Raw genomic sequence first — 25,299 nt, 5'->3', positions numbered from 1 at the left:
TGATAAAAATATTTCAAAGTTATTTTAGAAAAAAAACTGTTCACATTTTACTCAAGATAGGTCTAACAGAAGAACTGGTTGCTGATTTGTTCAGAGAGTACTCAAACTAATTATTCAAGGCCCTCCTCTACTTTATCAATTGCCTTAGTAAAATTCCTAAAACTCAAGAAATAAAATCAAGAAGCAGTAAGTGGGATGGCACCTAATTAAAAAACTTCTGCACAGCAAAGGAAACAAAGACTGTGAAAAAAGAGCCTACAGGGATAGGAGAAACTTTTTTTTTTTTTTTTAGGGATAGTAACTTTGCTAGTTACTCTTCTGATACAATATTAATATCCAGAATATATAAAGAACTCAAAACACCACCACCACCAAAAACCCCAATCAATAAATGGACAAATCAACTAAATAGTTTCAAAAGAACAAACACAAATGACTAAAAAATATATTTGAAAACTGTTAAGTATCCTTAGCAATCAGGGAAATACAAATAAACACTATACTGAGACTTGATCTCACTTAAGTTAGAAAGGCAAACATCAAGAATACATATAATAACAAATATTGGTGAGGATACAAAGAAAAAGGAATAATTATAGAATTTTTGGTGGTATTGTAAATTAGTACAACCATTATGAAAATCAGTATGGAGGTTCCTCAAAACATTAGCAATGAAACCACCATATGAAAAAGCTATACCATGCCTTGGTATGTATCTGGAAGTCAGCATCCTACAGTGAGACATGCATAGCCATGTTTATAGCAGCACAATCCACAATACTTAAGTTATGAAACCAGTCAAGGTTTCGGTCAACTGATAAATGGATAAAGAATACCTGGTATGTAAAAACAATGGAATTTTACTCAGTCATAAGGAAGAATAAAATTAGGTCATTTGCAGGAAAATGGAATGAACTGGAGAACATTATGCTAAATGAAATAAACCAGGTGTAAAAAGTCAAAGGTAGAAAGTTTTCTCTCATATGCAGAGGCTAGAGAGCAATAATGAATTAAAAAGGGGAATCTTACAAAATAGAGGGAGGAACAATAGACTGCAAAACTTCTTTACTATAAATCTATAATTAGTTTTTATAATCCTAAGAGAATACTATTTCTAAGCAATCAAAATAAGTGAATACAGCACATAAGCTATACATATATAATTTGAAGAAAAGCCATGATTTCTTTAAAAAGGTCTAAAGATATGTTATTCTTTGTATAAAAACTAAAACATTTGGTACATACTAAGTTGGCAATTCATTAAATTACACTGTATATATTTAATGGACTGATTTTTAAATAATCAAATAGTTACTAAAAATCTTAGTATTATTTTCAAAGAAGTATCAAACTTAGATTTAACTGTCAGATATTTCCAGGGAAAGATTATGGTCCTGTTTTTTTATACCACATTTTAAAATTAATTCCCAAGGTCACTGATTTGAAAGGACTATTTCACTTCTCTTTAAAGTTTAGAAGGGCATGAAAAAAAAAATATCCAAGTCTGCTGAACATACTTTCCTCTTTATTGGTCCTGAAAAGTTATGACATAGAATCTATCTATTTAATTATACCAGGTCAAAAAACAGGAAGATGCATTCAAGTCATAACACCACTAATAAGAATAAACTACTTCCTTTGAAAAGTGTTTTAATATGCGGATGGGCAGTATACAAATATTTCAAACCTACTTTAGTAAGGTGTGAAATTTTTTAAAAAAATCAATAGCAAAATATCAAAATGAAAGGAAGGAAATAAAAACATATGTTTGTGCTCTATTCAGCAGCACAGATACTAAAATTGGAATGATGCAGAGAAGATTAGCATCCCCTGAGCAAGGATGCCACATTTGTGAAATGAAATGCTCCAAATTTATAAATAAAAAAATTAAAAAGCAATAAAAAGCACTGGAGATGTAGCTCTGTGGTAGTACACCTGGGAGCTCAATCCCCAGTACCACAAAACATGAAGACATAAAAAGAATTTTAGCTGCTCAATTCACAATAGCCAGACTGTGGAACCAACCTAGATGTCCTTCAATTGATGAATGGATAAAGAATCTGTGGTATATATATACAATGGAATATTACTCAGCTATAAAGAATAATAAAATTATGGCATTTGCAGGCAAATGGATGAAATTGGAGAATATCATGCTAAGTGAGATAAGCCAATCTCAAAAATCCAAAAGACGAATGATCTCACTGATAAGTGGATGATGACACATAATGAGGGGTGGGAGGGGGGCAAGAACAAAGGAAGGAGGGACTGTATAGAGGGAAAAGAGGGGTGGGAGGGGTGGGGGGGAAGGAAAAAAATAACAGAATGAATCAAACCTCATTACCCTATGTGAATGTATGATTACGCAAATGGTATGCTGTTACTCCTTGTACGAACAGAAACAACATTTATCCCATTTGTTTACAATACAAATAAATTTAAAAATAAATAAATAAATAAAATGTTTGCCAGGACTTATTTATGAGTATTTCGGTAATAGTAAATAATTCAGTTTTTGCTCTGAGATATGTTTCCATCAGTTTCCCTCCCTCCCCAAAAAAAAAAAAAAAAAACTAACGAAATCTATAAACTAGCACAGTTTTTAAAAAAAATCAGAAAAGACTTACCTTTTTCTTGCTTACTTAAAATTCACAAGAAATTTTGAATTAGAACATCTCTTACAGAAAGAAAAAAAAGCTTTTAACTTTTTTAACTGGCTACAGGATTTTGCAGTTGGTAAGACTCATATCAGGGCACTAGGGTAATGGATAGTGATCTGACATAGTCACTGGCATCAGGAGTATGGTCAGTTTTACAGGCCACACACTTGTTGCATTTGCTATTGGTACATGAAATCAGTCACACAAATAAACGAGTGTGGCTGTACTCTAATATAACTCTACTCATAAAAATAATCATAGGGCCAAATGTGGCATAGCTTTTGCTGGCCTCTGAGAAAAATACAAAAACTACATAAAGTCAGGGGGAAAAAATGGTATGATATAAAATAAAACAAAAAATGGAACAAAAATAATAGCATCCAATAAAGAACATGAAGTTAATTTGAACTTTGCAATTCATATCTGTACATGGAGATAAATAGAAAAACAAAAAATTATAATTAGGTTTTATTAACAATACAGATGTCTTGATATAACCTTATAAAGTCTTATCCAAACAGCATTCATTACTTGGTTTATATAATTCCTGCCCCCCACCATTCATGTTATTGCAGTTTTCAGTACTGTGAATGGTGTATTAGGCACCTGCTATGCAATGCCAGACCTAGTTCACAACTATTTATTTTTGTTAGAGTTATCAACTGCTGAACATGCCATTCCTATTTTTGTAGTAATTAGTGTTTTAGATGTCATAGTAGATACAGGGTATTCATTTTCATGCCATATATTATTCACCACTGTTGTTTGTTTCTGCCTTTTCTGTGAGCTACTGGGAATCTACGGAGACGCTGCAAGTTCAGACACTGCTGCGGAGTTAAACCAAAACCAAGCGAAGACACAGTACATCTTGTTCTACACACAAATGAACCATGAGAGGCTAATGACAAGGAAATAACAGAAATTTTCCAAACCTGGAAAGTGAGATGGACAACCAGCTATAGGAGATATTCAGAATATCAAATAGATAAGATGAAGAAAGAATGTCTTTATAATACATGAAACTCAAATGCCTAACATAAAAAACAAGGATAGAATGTTAAAGTCTTAAGAGAAAAACATTAGGCCACATTTAGAGGCAAGCCAATCAGAATTACTTGTGATTTCTTAAAACAAACTCTAAAATCCAGGCAGGCTTGTGTTCTAAGTCATGAAAGAAAATAACTTTCAGCCAAGATTGCTACATTGAAAAAAGGTATCCTTCAGAATTGAATAAGAAATAAAAGCATTCCAAGTTAAGCAGAAACTAAAAGAATTCCTGACTACTAAGCTGGCACTACAGAATATATTTGAAGAAATACTACACAGAGGAAGCTCCAGAAATCACAAATGACAAATCCATTTGAAAACCAGCTAAGCAAATGAGAAACAGGACCAAATTAAACATTAGAAATACATCAACATGACAATAATCAATAAATACCTCTCTACAATCACAATGAATTAAATGGTCTCAATTCCCAATTAAAAGACGGAGGCAAGAAGAATGGAATAAAAAATAAGACTCAACTATATATTGTCTTATATGCAAAGACAGTCAAAGGTTGAAAGTGAAAGAATGGAAACTGATATATGATGCAAATGGTGCCCTGAAATAAGCAGAAGTAGCTACTACCATATTAGACAAAGCAGACATCAAGCCAAAATTAATCAGAAGAAACAAAAGAGGTCACTTTGTACCAGTAAAAGGAACAATCTAATGAGAAAATAGTATGAAGGTAAATATTCATGTCCCAAATGTTGGTGCATCTAATTACATGAAACAGACACTACTCCACTTAAAAACTCAGATAAACCTCAGTAAAAAAATCCTGGGTAATTTCAACATACCTTACACCAACAGATAGGTCATCCAAACATAAACTCAGTAAAGATTCTTTTTACCCCCAATATAATATAAATCAAATGGACTTAACAGACATCTATAAAATACTTTATCTAACAAGAGTTAAATGCACTTTCTTTTCAGCTGCTCAAGGAACCTTCTCCAAAGAAGCGAACTATTGTTTAGGTTAAAAAGAAACTCTTAGAAAAAAAAGAAATCAGTATAGTTCCTTGTATCTTATCAGATTATAATGAAATGAAACTAGAAAATACATAACTATACATGAAATCTACAGAAACTATATAAACACATGATAACTAAACAATGCACTTTTGAATGATGAAGAGGTGACAGAAGTTATTGAAAGAAAATTTAATAATGCTTAGAATCAAACAAGAGTAGTAATACAATAGACCCAAACCTCTGGAACACTATTAAGTTAGTTCCAAAAAGGCAAGTTTTATAGCCGTGTAAATCAGAAAAATCCAAATAAAATACCAAATAATGCCTCTCATGGCCCTAGAAAAACAAGAACAAACCAATTATATAACCAGTAGATGGGAAGAAATAATTCAGATCAGAGTCAAAGTCAATGAAATAGAGAACTTAAAAAATATATATAAACGAGCAAGGAAGAGTTTTTTTTTTTTTTAAATAAGAGAGAATAAACAAGATTAGTGAACCCTTAGCAAAACCACCTTTAAAAATGTTGGCGAATAGGAAGACCCAAATTAATAGAAATGAAAAAGAGAAATCACCACAGATATTACAGAAATCCAGAGGATCATTAGGGGTTATTTTGAAAACATATACTTCAATTGAGGTAATCTAAATTAAAAGGACATATTTCTAGACACATATAACATGCCTAATTAACAAAGATACGGAAAACCTAAACAGTTCAATAATAAGCAGTGAGATAGGAGTAATAACAAGTCTTCCAACAAAGAAAAGCCCAGAATCAGATGAATTCTCAATTGAATTCTACCAGACCTTTAAAGAAAAACCAATGCCAATGCTCCAAATATTATCCCATAAAACAGAAAGAAGTGGGACACTTCCAAATTCATTGTAGGAAGCTATTATCACCTTAATACCAAAACTACATAAGAACACATTAAGTAAAGAAAACTACAGACCAATACCCCTAATGAATTTAAATGCAAAAAAATCCTTAACAAACTATTAGCAAATCATATTCAACAACATATTAAGAAGACTGCATCTCATGACCATGCTGCTTTCAATCTAGGGATGCAAGGATGGTTTTACATATGCAAACAATAAATGTAATTCACCACATAAACAGAATTAATGATTAAAAAATCAGGGTCATCTCAAGAGATTCAAAGATTTTTCCATAAAATTCAGCACCTATTAATGATAAAAACACTCAAGAAACTAGGGATAGAAAGAACTTACATTAAAATCCTAAGGGTTATATACAACAAACTCAAAGCCAACATGATAGTGAATGGGGAAAGCATGAAGAGAGAGTCTACAGAATGGGAGAAAATCTTTGCCAGCTACTCCTCTGATAGAGCATTAATATCCAGAATATATAAAGAACTCAAAAAAAAAAAAAAACACCCCAAAATAATCCAATGAATAAGTGGGCAAAAGAACTAAACAGAAATTTCTCAAAAGAAAAAATACAAATTGTTCAAAAAAATATGAAAAAATATCAACATATCTAGCAATCAGGGAAATGCAATTTAAAACTATGCTAAGATTTCATCTTACTCCAGTCAGAATGGCAATAATTAAAAATACAAAACATAATAAATGATGGCAAGGATGTGGGGGGAAAGGTACACTTGTACACTATTGATGGAACTGCAATCTAGAACCACCATTTTGGAAAGCCATATGGAAATTCCTCAAAAAAAAAAAAAATGGAACCACCATGTGACCCAGGTATCTCACTCCTTGATATTTTATCCAAAGAACTAAAATCCACATAGCAATACAGGCATCTCAATGTTTATAGAAGCACAATTCACAACAGTGAAATTATGGACTCAAACTTGTCAATGCATGAATAGATTAAGAAATTGCAGTATATACACACAATGGAGTTCTACTTTGCTTTAAAGAAGAATGAAATTATGGCATTTGCTGGTAAATGGATAGAAATGGAGAACATTCAACTAAGTGAAATAAGACAAACTCAGAAACTTCAAGATCTAATATTTTTCTCATATGTGGAAGATAGAGTAAAATAAAGATAAGAAGGTGGGAAAGAGGGGATATCATAAAAATATAGGGAAGATCAGTAGTGCAGAAGAAGGAGCCAGAGAGGCAGAGAGGAGAGGGATGGGAAAGGAAAGGCAATGAGGAATGAATTCTTACAAAATCATGTTTATGTACATATATAAATACACCACAGGGAATTTCACCTTTCTGTATAAATAAAAAGAACCAATCAAATATAAATAAATAGATGAGTGAAAAGAAGTCTAGCAGAGTAGAGGAAGAAGAATGGGGAAGGGGAGAGAGGATGGGAAGGAAAAGGAGGGAAAATGGGGGGATTACAAACTGAAATCAAATTCCATGCATGTATGATTTTGTTGGGGTAAACCGAACTATGACATATAACTATAAAGATCTTATTTTAAAAATACGTTTAAAAAATAAAATAATTTAAACAAAACAACTACAAAAAAGGAAGGACAGAAGGAAAGAAGGAAGGAAGGGAAGGAGGGAGAGAAAAGTATACAATTCTTTTTTCCAGCACTGGGGATTGAACCCAGGGCCTTTTACATACCAGGCAAGCACTCTACAACTGAGCTACATCTCATCCTTTTGTAAAAAAATTTAGATAGGGTCTCCCTATGTTTCCTACACTGGTCTCAATGTTGAGATTCTCCTGCCTTATCCTTTCAGATAGCAGGGTATACAAGCCAGGGCATACACCAGCACTGAAGACTTTGACATTTAAAAACATTTCTCCAATGTTTTCACGTTTTCGAATGCAAAGTAGAAGCACAACACATTAGACATTGTGGTTTTACTATATTCTCATGTGACCTCAAATAGTGAACTACATGATACTGATTACTAATAATCATGCTGAATGACAAAGAAGCCCCACAATTTCAACATGCATTCTTAATTAAAATGTTAACAATGATAAGGAAGTCCAAACAAACCTACAACAAGTTACAAGCTTTAACTTGTTACATTTAAGTTATTCTCTCTCTTCCTTGTGAGAGATCTTTCCCTCCCTTATATGTGTAGGTAAGAAATTAAACCTCAACATCCTGCTGTGTAATCTATTTCTGTTTAGAAATTTTAGCAAACAAATCTCACCAGAGAACTGGTGATTATTTTGGTTCTTGTCCTACAGAATCAAGACTAAAGCAAGCTTTTACATTCAATCTGCTGTCATTTATTTAAATATTTATTGGATACCCCACTAAATAGTAGCCATTAGGAGGTTAGGAAGTAGGGTGTTACAGTGGAGGAAAAAACCAAAGCAATCATGGTCCCTATGTTGAAGTAGGTTCATTATGATAGAGAATAAACAAACAAATACAAGATTTTCAAGTCAAATGTCAAAAAAATCAGTTCACTGAAATAGAGTCTAAGGCATGGGAAGACACCTGTATTAGAAAGGGTGTTAAGGAATAACTCTATAAGTAGATGACATTATAAGTAAGATTTGAAACCTAAAAGATTATAAGGCTGGAGAAAAGTGATCCAGATTAGCATATCAGGTAGGCAGAGGAAGGAACATGTAAAAATAGCTTCAGACTGCGCGAGAAACAGAGAAACATGAATGAACAAATGAGGACAAAGAAAATGGCAACAGCCATTTGTTCACGAATCTTCAAAATTAGTGAATAGTAAATGGCAACTTTCCAAGTAAGAAAAAATATTTATAAAATGGAAATTTCCTGCAAGAGCAGAGATTAATTAATTCATTCATTCATAAATAAGTACCACCAGATTACAACCATGCAATAGCTCCTATCTGATAAAATCACAGTCATCCAGTTTTACTAACTTCAAATTTATAATTGGCAGGACATGTTGGACACTGAAACTCAGCTTTTACTCCTTGTGAAGATAACAACTTTGCATTGAAGTTATAAACAATTCAGAATTTTCAAGAAACATTCAATGGCTTCTAATGACTGAAATAATCAGTAATATGAAAATTAAAAGCAGAGTTATTAGTTTTAAGTATATGAGTCAAGAAAGGACAGATCTTGTATTTAATTTGTAACAGAGTGAGCTAAACTGTTTCACTCCAGTTGAGCTGCTACAGTTCCCTTTCATTCATCTAATCATCTAAAATGATAACAGCAGTAAAATAAAAATTGAAGAAGCAGTAGCGAAGGTAGAGTCAACGTTAATGGCAGTGCCCATCTGTTGACTACTTAAGGCCTTGTCCAAATCTCTACCATCTCCTACTCCTCTGTCAGGTACTGGTCACTGCAATGGGCCAAATGATTTCCACACTGCTGCTATGAATTCGAAACTACAGCCCCATCAGGATGGAATCATCTCCCCAATTTTGTCGAGCTAACACCTACTCAACCTTCAAAATTCAGTTCAGGTTCTATATCCTTGAGAAACCTTGCATAACTCCCTGGTACTCAGAGTGTCCAGAGCACTACTAAATAAACAGTGGTACTGTGTGTGCCAAAAGGGTAGAATGTCTTCTCTATCTCCACCACTCATCTTCCAAATAACTTTTGGTCAGAAATCACATCGTAGCCCATTATTCATTTCTAGCATTAGAGTAGGTGCTCAATATATTGATTACTGAATGAATGAATATGTCAAGTACTAAACTAGGAATATAAACATGGTGTAACAAATCCTTTTGATATTTTATTGATAAGAATAGTTTCAGAAAGAAATTGAAGAAGACCTTTGAAGATGGAAAGACCTGTCATGTTCTCGAACAGGCAGAATTAATAGTCAAAATGGTCATGCTACAAAAAATGCTATACAGATTTAGTGCAATTCCTATTAAAATTCCAATGACAGTCTTCATAAAATAAAAGTAGTCATAAAATTCATTTGGAAAAATATGAGCCCCTGATAGCCAAAGCAATCCTTAGTGAGAAAAGTACAGCAGGAGGCACCACAATACCAGACTTAAATTATCCTACAGAGTTATAGTAACAAAAACAGCATGGTATTGATACCAAAACAGACATGAAGACCAATAGTACAAAATAGAAGACACAGAGACAAACCCACATAAATAGTTATCTCATACTAGACCAAAGGTGCTATAAACATAGACCAAATGGTCCTGGGAAAACTATAAATCCACATATAGCAAAATGAAATTAAAACCTATCTCTCATCCCAAACAAAATTCAACTCAAAGCAGATAAAGGACTTAGGTATGAGACCAGAGACCCTGCACCTACCAGAAGAAAAAGTAGACCCAAGTCTCCATCATGTTGGCTCAGGAACCTAATTCCTCAACAAGACTCCTAAAGCACAGGAAGTAAAATCAGGAATCAATAAATGGGATGGTATCAAACTAGAAAGCTTCTTACAACAAAGAAACAATCAAGAATGTGAAGAGAGAGCCTACAGAATGGGATAAAATCATTGCCACCTGCAACTTGGATAAAGAATTTATCTCCAGGATATTTAAAGAACTCGAAAAACTTAACACCAAAAAAACCCTAATAGCCCAATCAATAAATGGACAAAGGAACGTAACAGGCACTTCACAGAAGAAGAAATACGATAAGTCAACAAATATATGAAAAACTATTCCACCTCTCTATCAATTAGAGAAATGCAAATTAAAACTACACTGAGATTCCATCTCACTCCAGTTAGAATGGCAATCATTAAGAATACAAATAACAATAAATGTTGGGGAGGATGTGGGGACTGTAAATTGGTGCAACCAATTCTGGAAAGCAGTATGGAGATTCCTCAGAAAACATGGACTGGAACCACTATTTGACCCAATTATCCCACTCCCTGGTAGTTACCCAAAGGACTTAAAATCAGCATACTATAGTGACACAGCCATATCAATGTTTATAGGAGCTCAATTCACTAAACCATGGTACTAACCTAGGTGCTCTACAACAGATGAATGGAGAAAGAAAATGTGGTACATATATATGAGGGAATATTACTCAGCTATAAAGAATAATGAAACTATGGCACTTGCTGATAAATGAATAGAACTGGAGACTATCATGGTAAGTGAAATAAGTCAATCCCAAAAAACCAAAGACTGAATGTTCTCTCTTATATGCAAATGGTAACACACAATAAGTGTGGGGGAGGACAGAAGTTCACTGGATTAGACAAAAGGGGAATGAAGGGGAAGGGAGAGAGAATGGGAATAGGAAAGACAGTAGAATGAATTGGACATAACTTTCCTATGTTCTTTCATGAATACACAGCCAGTGTAACTCCACATTATGTACAACCACAAGAATGGGAAGTTATACTCCATGTAAGTATAATATGTCAAAATACACTCTACTGTCATGTATATCTAAAAAGAACAAACTTTAAAAATTGAATAATAGTTTCAGAGATGGAAAATAACTTGATCAAGGTCTCAGTTACTGGATGATGGGGTTAGGAATAAATTCAGTCTGGCTGGGTTTCAAACCAGGTGACCCCTATGCTGTCAAATAAAGGAATTATCTCAGATTTTAAGTTCTTAGATCTTAAGTTCTTGAGTGGAATTCCTTTCACTTTGAAAGTTGAGCCTTCAATCACTGACCAATAGAAGAATCATTTTAAAGCATGAGACTAAAATTTCTGTTTAAAAATTTTTTTAGTATTTGAAATTGCATTGATGAACTTCTCAAAGCTTTAATAATTATACATACAGCTTGAATTCTCTAAAGTAACAGTTCTCAATTTTACACTGTAGATTATTTCATGAGAGAAAAAATGAATGAATGAACCACCAACTCCACCTATACTCACTATGCCATTGAAAAGAAATCTCATCATTATTCTTGGGAAGAATGCATAGAGAAAATACCTTAGAAATATCATAAGTAAATTATTAATCCATGCCATAAAACAACTACAGACATTGTCATATTGTAAACTGTAGAATTTCAAGAAACCAGCTGGCAGACCACCCAGAGAATCCTGAGAGACCATCGGCAATCTGTGAGGACTATACTTTGGGAATTATGGTTATAACAAATGAAATTGCTTTCTCCTTAGAAACTCAGGAAATTTGATTTTTTTTTTTTTGTTAGGGGACCACATGTCCTTAAGCCAAAAATATCAAAGTATTAAGAACCCTAAATTATTTTAGAACACTGTTCTAACCCGAGATTACCTTGTTGATGGGAGGTAGTCATGTAGTTACACTTAATAAAGTAATGATCTTCTAACTTAGATGAATGAACATATGTATTATTGTTGGTTATAAACATAGGAACATAGCTACAATTTAGTTTTTTTTTTCCACTTCCTTCTTTTTAAACAATGGAATCACCCCTGTTCTGTAATACAGCTTTCTCTTTTTCTTCTCCAGGATTTTACCTTAAAAAAATGAATTTTATCTAACATAGCTAATGTCAGTACCTAAAACATAAACACATTCAAACCACTTTATTATTTAAAGTGGTCTGCCTAAATGGTTATATTCTTATGTCTATAATGCTGTCATCACTGAGAGCATTTTGCAAATGCCTTCTCAATTTCTGGGCTGCAGAAGAGAGTATTCCTGACATATTGTAGTAAAGACCCAAATATTTATTTATTAGTGGCTATGTACCATAAAAATAAACTTGTAACAATAGTGAGAAAAACCTCAAATGAGAACAAAGGAGGGGGACTAGCCCTATCTACATTTTAAAAATGTACTATAAAACCTGTTTAACTAAATAAATGTAGTACTGGCATATAAATAAGCTAGCACAACATGGTAGAAAATTTCAGAAATAGATCCAAGTATACCTGGAATTTCAGAATTTAATTTTTAATGTGTTGAGAGAAAGGTGAAGATATAAAACACCACTTAATAAATATCTAAATACTAAATGTCATAAATATCAATGTATTGGAAAATACCTAAAAGCTCATATAATACAGACTGGCTGAAAAAAGTATAGTACAGTAACACAGTGTAGTACTAAGTAGCTGTGAAAAAGAAAATGGAGAATTTCCCTATGAAATGATATGGAGTCATTTTCATGATATACTGCTAAGTGAAAAAGCAAATATCTCTGAAGATATTTATATATACATGTGTATATACACACATAACCACAGGGGTATGCATATGCATATATGAATGGATAAATACATACATACATATGGATATGTTATGTATATATACAAATATAAAGAAAATGGGACTTTCATGAAAACACTTTTTATTGGGGTTTTATTGCCCTGCATAAATATATAGGAGTGAGACTGTAGGGTCCTGTGGTAAGGGTATAAGAAAATGAAAAACTGATTTCTCAAGTGTTTGTACCATATTATATTCCCATCAGCACGTCATCCTCACCAAAACCAGGCAATGACACCTTTTAGTTTTTAGCCATGGTAATAGAGATATAGCAGTACCACATTGGAATATTTCATTTTTCTCATAACTAATGATCTTGAGCATCTTGGTTATTGGTCATTTACATATGTTCTTTTTTGAAGTATTATTTATCACATTATTACAGATAAGAATATTTTATATGTTCTACATAGAAATACTTTGTCACACAAATGTATTACAAATATTTTCTGTCTGTGATTTGCATTTCGGTTTTTGTTTTTTATGGTAGTAGGGATGAACTCAAGGGTGCTCTTCCACTGAGCTGTATCTCCAGCCCTTTTATATCTTATTTTGCAACAAGGTCTTGCTAATTTGCTCAGTCTGGCTTTAAACTTTCAATCTACCTGCCTTAGATTTCCAAATCATTTGGATTACACGTGTTCATCACTATATCCAGCTTTGATTTTGAGATGGGATCTTTTATGTTGTCCAAATTCTTGAACTCAAGTAATCTTCCTGACTCAGCCTCTTGGGTAAGCTGGGACTACAGTGTAGATCATCACTAATTTCTTGTTATCATTTTCTTTTCTTTATTTCATCGATTTTGTTGTTCTCCTCCCCCCACCCCCTACTTTTCTTTTTCTATTTCTTTTTTGGTTGGAATGATGGTGATAGGGATTGAACCTGAGACACTTTACCACTAAACTACAACCTGAGACTTCTCATTTTATTACTTTGTGACAGGTGAGACAGGGTTTTGCTAAGTTGCTAAGGGCCTCATAAGCTGCTGAGGCTAGCCTCAAACTTAACAATCCTCCTGGCTCAGCTTCCACTATCACTGGATGGGCCAAGATACCCAGCCCTGCTACACTTTTAATAGAGGTTGCATTCATTGGACAAAAATCATGCTGAACAATAAAAGCCATTCTAAACCATGAACAATCATTTCATCAATATATTCAGATCTTCTTTAACTTCACTTAGCAATGTTTTGGAGTTTCAGTGTACAAGACTTACATAGATTTTGTCAAATTTATCCTGAACACATTATATTTTAAATGGTACTTTAAAAAGCAGTTTAAAAATTCTGTTATTTTGCTGGTGTCCAAAAAATACAACCAGTTTTTATAGATTGACCTATTCTGGCCTTGCTAATTTCACTTACTAATTCTAGTAAATTTCTTTTGTGAACTTTACAGGATCTTCTATGTACATGATTATGTTGTCTGCAGTTTTACTTTTTTCTTTTTATCTGATAGGGATTTTAAATTTTCTTATCTTCCCTATTACAATGATTAGGATGTCCAATACTTGGCAATTGGGGCATCCTTGTTTTTTAATTATTGTTATTGTTGTTTTCTACCATGGATTGAATCCAGGAACACATAACCACTGAGCCACATGCCTAGCACTTTAATTCCAAGACAGAGTGTTGCTGAATTGCTCAGAGCCTCACCAGGTTGCTAAGGCTGGCTTTGAAATTGGGATCCTCCTGCCTTAGCCTCCTGAGTTGTTGGGATTACAGGTGTGCACCACTGCACCTGGTATTGCTCTCATTCTTAAGAGGAAAACATATAGTCTTGAATTTTACTAAGAAGGTTTGCTGTTTTGGACAAGGTACCTGGTACAGCAATCCTGCAACCATTTTCTTGTGAATCTGAAAACTAAACAAAGAAGTATATACGTAGAGGCTGTTGGTAACCAAGTTTTTGTGTAGAAAGAAAGAAGAAAATATAAAATGACAAGAAAAAGTGGCAGAAAAGCAGGAATCAGAAATTGTCTAAACATTTTTCTATTAAAGATCAGATCTAGAGAAAGAAGGTTAATAAAAATGTTTTGATGAGAGGAATAAGTGTGTATTTTTATGCAAGGAATAATCTAGTTTTAATTTTTAAAGTACCCTTTATACTGTTCAATGTAATGGCTGTACTTATTCACAGTCCCAACCACGTTGTTAGGGTTCCCCTTTTTCCACATTCTCTCCAATACATGTTACCTTTCATATTTTTATAAGGGTTATTTTGACAGGTGTGAGATAAATTTCAGTGTGAATTCAATTTGCATTTCTCTGGCAATTACTGATATTGAGCATAATTTCATACACCTGTTAGTCACTTGTATGTCTTCTTTTGAGAAATGACTATTTAGATCGTAGTTTATTTTAAAATCAGGTTCTTGGGTTTTCTTCCTAATGTTGAGTTGAAGTTCTTATATATTTTAGATTTTAACCCTTATGAAATGTGTGGTTTCAAGTATTTTCTTCCATTCCACAGGCTGTCTCTTTACTCTGTTGACTGTTGCCTTGGGTTGTACAGAAACACTTTAGTCTGCTATAATCTCATTTGTGTATTTTTACTTTTTTTGCTTGGGATTTTGGGTTCATATTCAACAGTATCATTGCCCAGACAAATGTCATAGAGCTTTCCCCTTACATTTTCTTTTAGTAGTATTACAGTTTCAGGTATTACTTTTGTCTTTCATTTATTTTGTGTTCATTTTTCTATATGGTGTGAGGTAAGGGTCTAATTTCATTCTTCTGCATGTAGAATAGCTAGGGCACCAATTAAAACAGAACTATCCAACACTATTTAAAATAGATCTACTATTTGATCCAGCAATCCCACTACAGACTGGGTATATATTCAAAAGAAATTAAATCAATGTGTCATAGAAATAATCTGCACTATTATGTTCAGTGAAACATTACTGTCAATAGACAGGAAATGGAAGCAACCTAAATGTCCAGCAACATGTGAAGAAAGAAAATTTGGTATATATACACAATGGAGTACTATATAGCCTTCAGAAAGAAGGAAATCGTATCACATGGATGATATGGAGAATGAACACTTATAGTGAATGTATGTTAAGGCAAATTAAGTCCAGTATGGAAAGATAAACACCACCACTGACAGAAATGTATACACCAAGTTTCACTGAAAATGTTTCTAGGAATGTGCTGAATACAATTTTCAAATTATGGCACAAATAACTTAAAATAGCTTTGCAAAAATGCAATCATATAAAATTCTGGTGAAATTCTGTACAGTCTGCTTTTCTCAGTGGATGATGATTGTTAGTATAATTAAATACCTTTGACTCAGACACTCTTATTTCACCAATTTAAAGCAATAGCAAAACAAATTTACTACATAAATACAGCTCTTAGAAAATGCCCCATTATTACTAAGAGACATTACCTTAGTCCCACAATCATGAGATATAAATACATAAACTATATCTTATCCTAAACTCTTGAGTTGTGTCCTCGACACTACACCAGAGGCTGGGAATGCAAAATGACGAAGATGTGGTCCTTACCCTTACATAGGCCATAGTTTAAAGTGCAAGATAGACAGACCAGGAAAGGAGGGGTAAGAAGAAGAGTATGAAAGAAGATAAGGGCATTCCTGAAACCGTAAGACCACAAAGTATGTGTGATTCACATATGAATAAGGAGAGATGGGATGCGGGGGATGAGGAACAGAGTGCCAAGGATGATTTCCTGGTGTTTAGTTTTTTAACTTGGTGGAAGAAAGTATTCCACATGAAAACTAAAAAATTTGCAAAACACCAGGAATTTGAAGGATGAGTTAAGCAGTTTGGTTTCAGATACATATATGAGGTACAGTAAATACCTAAGATTAAGGAGACACTTAAAACCATAATAATAAAGTCGTGAACAGGGCATACAAAATGGCATCCTTGCATCAAATCTAGCCCATGAATATGCATTAGTTGACTTGTATACAGTTATTGAAATTTAAAGTATTATGTAATGCTTAAACTTCAGAAGATTTCACATAAAATCCCAGACTTCCAACTTTTTTTGAAATAAAAAATTTTTAAATTGATAATATATGAGATTTGCATGGCAACAATCCACTATAGTTGGATATTAATGTTTATCACAATTTTTACTATTCAAGGTTTTTCTACTCTATTTTAACATTTATTTAAGCTGACTAACTGAATTCTATGTGCATCTGAATTTGCTTGATGACCTGAAATTACTTGAGTAATGACTTCTGAAGTCAGCCAGACAGGTGTCTAAATATCAATTTTTAAATTCTCTGAACTTTGTGACCTTAAACAAATTAGTTCACATTTCTTTTCCTCAGATTCTTCAGTCATAAAACAAGGTAGTATATCTCAGGATGAAAGAGAGTATTATGTGAGTTAATATTTGTAAAATGCTTTAAAAACGCTGCCACATAATAAGAACTCAAAAAAAATCTTAGAACAGTTGAATGTAAGCTCCACAAAGGCGAGAATTTTCATTTTGCTTTTGAGGAATATCCCTAGACATGGGATATTGTTAAATAGTGTTTGACATATAGTAGGCCCTCAATAAATATTTGTTGCATGAATGGGTGAATAAATGAATAAAAAGCAATTGTTATTTATATTAAAACAATCCACTTTTTTTTTTTACATAAAATTTGGATATCAAGAGATACGTACACACCCTAAATTTTAGACTCCCCAAAATTTAGGCTTACATTTAATATAAACTCTATTTTTCTCTATACTCACATAATACAGCTATACCAAATACGTGTGTTTTTCTTTCACGTTAAGCAATCCTCCAACTTTCCACACAACAACTGGGTATCCAGCAAATCAATTCAATTCTGACTACCTGGAATTAGTTCAGATTCCATGATTTATAGGCTCAGTCCCACAAGACTGTATACCTCTCCCCAACTTCAGCACTAATTACAAGTTCTCGTGTGAATTGCACTTCTAACTAACTGGGTATAAGGGGACTCCCAGAGCTCCTCCTCAGGTTTTACAATTTGCTAGAATTATTCAGAATCTCAGGAAATATTTACTTATATTCTTGGGTTTACAATTCAGGAAGAAACGCATAGGATAAGATCTCCCTCTCCAGGTATGCTACCCTCCCAGCAACTTGTTGTGGCTCAGAGAATGATAATCCCAAAATAAGACTTTTGTGGAGTGTGAAGAGACAATTTGTACCTCAAAATCAAGATCCTTCTGCCCTTTCCTTCTCCACTCTGTCTCACAGGGTATAAAGAGAATTTCTGCAAAGTTTTCTTAAATACCTGATTTAATTCACCAGAAAAGGAACACTATTAGTCTTCTTACTGAAATTCCATTAACCAAAGAAGATTAAACTTAAATCCACTGTCTACTGTGTGGGTCCAACAGACTTTGCCCAAGCCACTGCATATTCTCTAAGAAGTCATTTACTATCCCCCTAAGAATTGACCATATTACCCATTTTCCTTGTGTCCACAGAAAAAGAGGATAAGCTTCTGAATCATGTTGGGCTAGTGCGTATTAATACTCCTGTGATTTTTCCTTGTGCTGTGATTTTTCCCTCTTTGTCCATTAATAAATTTGTATGTATTTTCTTCTATTTAATCTTTCTTACTTTATTCCACTGGACCTTCAGAGGCCAGAAGGGATATTTCCTGCATCCTTTCAATGTCCCTCCATAAATTCATCAACTAGGAAGGTGAGGACTTTCATAGAGGCTTCACCATGCAAGCATGAGTGATTAAGTCATTAGTGATTAAGTCAATCCATGAAGAAGAGCCTGCTAATAACACACTCTGATTGCAATAGGTGTGCAAGAATCTGTACTGCAAATTAACTTCCTTTTTTTATAACCTAGGAAGGGTTTTAAAAATTAGCTTTACAATACAAATTGAAAACTAGCAAGATTAAAAAGTTTCACAACACTCTTTTTCATGTCACTCTAAATAACCTTAATATTTCCTAATATTAAAAACTGCAATATTTCAGGAACGATGGGGAGCTCAACAAATATTTCCCTAAAGGAAAAACTAGAAAAAGTAATGAGAACAACTGTTTTAAAACTCTGGAAATTAACCAAAGGGCAAATAACAAATTGAAAAGCATTTTTCCAAGAAACATGTCTGGATTATGATAAGGAAAATAGTGTGTGGTATATTAATTTGGTCAGCAACCACCAACTTTTCCCCCTACCAGTTCCAGATGGTATTGCTGCTACTAGAAAATGACAATTTGATTTGGAATTTGGTGAAAAGGTCCTGTTATGAAAAGCATTATGAAAACAAAAGAAACTGGCTGCAAGTCCTCAGGAGTATCAGCATACAGCTGTCCAAGGATGCAAGTGTGGCAAGCAAAAACTCAAGTGAAAATTAAAATGGAGATCTGCAGAGAATAGCTGATAGAGTTCAAAACAATCGACACAGCACTTTAGGATTTGAGAAATAGCATGGTGGGGTGCAAGAATTACCCCAAATATGGCATGCTGGAAACTGAGAAAATAGCAAAAATAAACAGGCCATCTTTATCTTCCTGCACTCTTTCTCCCTGAAATAAGCCCTAAATTTGAAGAAAGTCACTCTCTCCTCCCTCCTTTCTTCCTTGAAGAGCCTCACATGACAGATATACCAGCTTTTATCCTGAGGGAAGGAATGAAAACACAGATGTCAAGAAGGATTTTAGTTATCTACTTTTCACAGTAGATCATGAAACCCCAACATGACTATGAAGAAGATAAAACAAAGGCAGACTTGCAAAAATGCCTAAACTTTGATTGTGTACCCTCTCACATATACGTATCTCTCAGGTTTACTGGCTTATAGTGTTCAAAGAAAACTTTCAATAATTGTTTAACCATTAAAGACTGCTGACCAAGGAATGATCATTAAGAAGTCAAGTTCAATAATAAAAACAACATGTAAAACAAAAAACAAACAACAATAAAAACACTGAGCAAGTTTCAATGGCTATCCCCAGAAGTGAAGGCAGATTTTATAGAACTGTCAAGTCACTAGGTACAATTCTAGAAACAACAATAACCCCAAAGGTGGTAGAGATTGTGAGAGTTGCTACACTATGTTCTTTCTAGTCCTACTTAAAAAAATTACTAGATAAATAAATAAAGAGGTAAGTGTGGCGCGCGCACATACACACAAGAAGGGGCTCATATGTTGAATGTAAGAGATAAAAATTTTAAATGTTATTAAAAACAAAACTTGAAGCATGTATTTAAAGGAACTTCATAAAACTCTAAAAATAAGTGCTATCCTCTTTCCAAAGCCTAAAGAATATTAAAAATATTTTTAAAACTATCTTAGTCAAAGTTCAAGGCCAGCCTTGGCAACTTAGTGAGATTCTGTCTCAAAATAAAGTAAAAAAGTTCTGGGGATGTTGCTCAGTGGTAGAGTATCCCTAGATTCAATACCTACTACCATTAAAGAATTAAATAAGTAAATAGGTACTTTAAGAAACAAAAAATTGGCAATAAAAATAAAAACTAATGACATTTAAGTGGGAATGAATGAGAAACATTACCTGCCATTTCAAATCAGAACAACAAATTTTAAATGATTTTCACTGACAATCATTTTCTATTTAAAGTCATTCTTACTACAGACCCAATTTTGATCAATTCTTCCTAGAGATCAATAGCTGAACCGCTATAATTTGAAAACAAAATAAGTCCTGCATCTACTTTCTAGGCATAAGTAAAACCAAATTAAATTAGAGTCAAGTTATCTCAGGCATGCACACTTTTAAAATGTAAAACTTTCTTCTTAAAAAAATAAAAATAAAAATAAAAGGTATTGTGATGACACAAAAAAGAATTTTCCAAAATGGAGCAAGATACAGTAATGTAGCTGACCTAAGCTTTACACTTCTCTCTTTGGGGAAGGAGGGTTTCAGAGTCAGAGAAGGGCAGTATTTATTTTGCTGCTCAATATAACTTAATTCTCTCAATAGCCATTTGTCTCTTATTTGGGGACAAAAAGGAATATTTGGAAAACAGAAAATATTTTTCAGGGCCTAGAATACAAGTTTTAATTACTGGGCCTATGAACAGAAACAGTAAATACTTTCTAAAAGTCTTTAAGAAAGACCATCGCCTCAGCTGACAACCTGCTAGGAAAGCCACAGTTAGGGAAAATTAGTTTAAACTAATTAGCAGAAGAAAAATCTAGAAAAAAGGTTGTTTGAGCAAACATTGTAAAGGCAGGTCCAGACAAAAATTACACTGAAAATATTTCACCTCAATACTGCCTGAAAATATTTTCTTAATTTTTGTTATGTACGTGAAGTAAAGGCAATTAAGGAGTGATCTAAGTTATCTAACTCAAAAATATTTTCTGGAAATGCAAATAAATGTGAGAAAATTACCAGGGTACTTTTTTTTTTTTTTTTTAAACCTTTAATGTGAATTAGTGGATTATTTGGAAAGTAAGTAAATTTAGTTTTTAAACTTTGTTACTGGAAAGAGAGACAATAACAACTGAAGCAAGATGAATAACAAGACAAAACAAAATAATCCAGGTAAAGAGATCAGAGTTCCCAAACATAAAACAAAATCTCACATCAGCATATTTCTTGAGATAATGTACATTTTTGTCAGTTTAGTAACTGATTTCTTAAGGATTTGTACCTTAGTTTCCTCATCTGGAAAATTTGAACAATACCTGCAATTTGCATTTACTTCTGAAACTCCTTTTCATTTATTCACTCAACAAATATATACTGAACACCTTCTATATATTCTAGGGATTATGCTATGTACAAGCTTGCTATAAGAATAACAATAATAGATGCAAAGCACTTAGTACTACATCCAGCACAAAGAACTATTATTTTCTTTACCTGGGAAGTACATTCCCTCTAGAGGCGTTATCAGAAGTACCTGTGGGGCTTTTTCAGTCTCCCTCATACATAAATAGTGCACTGATTTCCTCTAATAAGATTTCAACCCTTCCTGCTAAAAGGAGAGTGTAACTGTCATTGAGAAACACTGCTCTTCAGCATCATTTGAACTACCTTTCCAATTTCATTACCCCTTTTTTCCCCACCATCATTCTTAGCTGTAGTCAAACTCATTACTCAGTTTTCACTCGTCTACAAGTTGCCTATATGTACATGTTCACATTCATCTATTACTTTTGGCTTTGAATGCTTGCCTCTCCTCATCCATCTTTCCCCTCAAATTCTTATTTATTCTTTAAGACTCGCCCCAAAATTCCAACTGATAAACTGTTTCTAATTTTATTTTTATTTTTCTATATTTTTGTGGAGCTAGGGATTTAACCCAGGGTCTCATGCATACTAAATACATGCTTTAGCACTGCACTAAATCCAAAGCCCTGGTCTTTGAAATTGATCTCTCTTCCTCAAATAACTAAGCACTTTATATATTTTTGTAGCACTTTATTTATGACATCATAAATTATGAGAGGAAGTATCAGAGAATAAGATCTATATCTTACTCATCTTTGTTTTCCTTTCCCTTCACATTTTAGTATTAGTGACTTCTACAAAGTATGGAATTAATTTATATGACATTGGAACACACCCTGTTCAGAAATTAGCAATTATTTATGGTTATAAAAACAATTTATTACAATGTAGATTCAGAATTTTTATTATTTTAAGTTTTTTCTTAACATCACGTGTATATGGTAGTCTTCCTTATTTGTACTTTCACTTTCTATAGCTTCAGGTTCAAAATTATGAAAGGAAAATTCCAGAAATAAGTAATTCATAAGTCTTATATTGTGTACCATTCTTAGTAGGGTCATGAAATCTTGAGCTGTCCCAGGTCGCACCACCCAGGACATCCTCTGTTTAGCACATCTATGCTGTACACGTTACTTACTGTTAGTCATTCAGTACACCTTGGTTACCATGCCAGCTGTTGTGATATCACAGAGCTTGGGTCAACTATTGCTAATTAGGCTGATGCTACATCACAATGCCTAGTCATTCACCTTATTCATCTCATTGTGTAAGCACTGTACTATCTCATATCATCACAAGAAAAAGGTGTTGAATACAGCACAATATTTTGAAAGGAACCAAACCACATTCATATAACTTATTATAGTATATTGTCATAGTTATTATATTTTATTATTCATTATTGTTGTTAATTTCTTATTGTGCTTAATTTATAAACTAAACTTTATCTTTGGTACCCAGAGTTTTAGGTATCCACTGGAGGCCTTTGAATGTACCCCACAGATAAGGGGTGACTACTGTAGAGTATTTAAAAAATATATCATATATGAATATATAAATCAATATTTAGAGTAATATTTTAGATAATACTGATGTATAAAAGAATTGAGGCTATTATCTTTGAAAAGGCAGCCACTGTTCTGAGCTATAAGTTCAAAGTTACATTCCAAAATTAATTATGGTACATACAGTCGGCTTTTTATCTATGAGGTATTTTTTTGGCAAGGATCCAAATTCAAATTGAAAGAGGTTCAGTTGGGTGATAATGTGTTGTAAAAGAGTTATACACTATTAAAATTAAAGTGTTATTTGATATCCAAATTGTCTTAAAACAATCTGGAGAGTATCCAAATATCAATTCACTTCTAAATACTAGGTAAGCAAAATTTTTGTATGGATATAGACTTTATTTAGCATATATGGTAGAGTTAATGGATATAGATATCTTTTTAAAATATTTATTTCAATCTGCCCATGGAAATCTCAAAGCTGTAATACTACATAACTTACAAATTAACTTACAAACTAACACACAAAGTGCAAAAGATTAAAATAATAAAATTATGAACCTACACAATAGTAGGTTCTATTTTTAAAGCCTGAATGCAGAGCATGAGGGTCAACATAATAAAATTAAAATTCTTAACAAATTTCTCACCAGCATGAGATACTAATAAACATCACAGACCACACACATTAAATAGAGCATCAAAGCAGATTGAATTTCTTACGAGTACCTTTCATCTGTGATTCTTAATATACTTTATGGTACCTAAAGCACAGCAGAGAGCCAATATATACCATACTGAACATGTGAGTGTGAAACACTATACTAAAAGCTGGGGGACAAAAAGGAATATAGACCCTGTTACCAAAAACTGATAAAGGCAGCAAACTGAAACACATCAAAACAAAATCTTTTGTACAAACAGAAGGCATCAGAGAAACAAAACAATGCAAAAGGTGTTAAACAACATTCTAACATCCTAGGCCAGGGGAAGTGACATGATAAAAGCTGTGTTTAGGTTAAGAGTATGTGTCAGAAGGGGGGGGAGACAGGAGGAAAGAATATTGAAATCCAAACGCCATCACAGGGACTCATTTTATAGTTGTAGGAAGTGAGAAAAAAAGGATGGATCTGAGTTTTTAATACTATTTAGATTTATAGGTCCCTATAAATTGGGATGGCATATTTGGCTCAGTTTAGAAAGTGTTTGGAAGGGAAAAAAAATATAAGTATGATCCATATAAGTATATGTAAACCAATGAAAGGAAATAGTATCCTCAGAGTTGCCTTCATATTTCCTAGCAAGCTCTGCAAAGAGTTTTAAAGATTAACTACCTCAGTATTATACCAAAAGATTCTTACGAGTAGAGTAGAAGGAAACCACCAAGAAAAAAAAAATCCATAGTTTAACTTGACAAAATTATATTTTCAGAGATCCCTATCTAGTGGGGAGAGCAGTCACTGAATTTGTTTTACTTTTTGGAAAGTATGTCAATGGTTACATTGAGCTATCTTCTCTGCAGGTCTTAAGTTAACTTCCCTCATGTGAAGGAAAAACACATTAACCACATTTTAACCATTTCAAATATGCTTAGAGAAGAGACTACCTACAGCTACTGAGAGCAGCATTTGTAATTGTGGAGTTGCTTTGTACACTTTAGCAAAGGTGTGCAACAAAGTGGCCATAAGAACCATCAGATTAATGCTGTGTATGAATACATCATGGTTATTTCAGAAGAGGACACCTAACTGAAGCTATCTGAAGAACAGAAGAACAGCTACTTATTTTCATCAGATATTAATCCAATGATACAGTATATCATCATTTTACTTCACATAATCTGAAAACCCAAGGAGAAAAAAAAAATGTTATCCAATGAACTTATCCAAATAATATTCACCATCCACACTGGAGTTATAACACTGAAATTTATGTAAATTACACAGAATGTTAAGATCATAAGGAGATTTCCAACCTTTCCAAATCACCCAGTTAGTCTAGAAATTGAGGATCCAATCTAATTTCATTCAGAGTTCAGAGGTTTAAGTTTCTGGTGAAGGGGTCAAATGATTGGACATCTGGGAAAATGAAAATCTTTATTCTCAGAATGATAGCAACTTCATTTTACAACTGACGTGATGACATGGAAGCAAATATAACTAACATCTCCTATCACTGAATTTGGAGTCATCAAGGATATCAGAGGCAACAAGGCACATGTATAAGTAACAAATATCTGAAAATTCCTGCCATTTATTCCTAATATGAACAGTATATTCAGTCTATTAAAGTAGAATACATATTATAAAGAGCAAACAA

The 25,299-nt window shown here is 33.3% G+C and overlaps 1 protein-coding gene and 1 non-coding gene across 8 annotated transcripts in view; one reads left to right on the top strand and one right to left on the bottom strand.

The window, feature by feature from the left end:
• Positions 1-25,299, bottom strand: part of Supt3h (SPT3 homolog, SAGA and STAGA complex component) — a 487,114-nt gene that overhangs the window by 191,009 nt on the left and 270,806 nt on the right. The window lies entirely within an intron of this gene.
• Positions 1,771-1,876, top strand: LOC124989881 (U6 spliceosomal RNA). The gene has a single exon (XR_007109689.1). It is a non-coding gene; the product is annotated as a U6 spliceosomal RNA (small nuclear RNA).

Source organism: Sciurus carolinensis, chromosome 7 (assembly GCF_902686445.1).
Source record: "Sciurus carolinensis chromosome 7, mSciCar1.2, whole genome shotgun sequence".
NCBI lineage: Eukaryota > Metazoa > Chordata > Mammalia > Rodentia > Sciuridae > Sciurus > Sciurus carolinensis.
The sequence above is the reverse complement of the archived record's forward strand: the minus strand, read 5'-3'. Positions and strand labels throughout refer to the sequence as shown.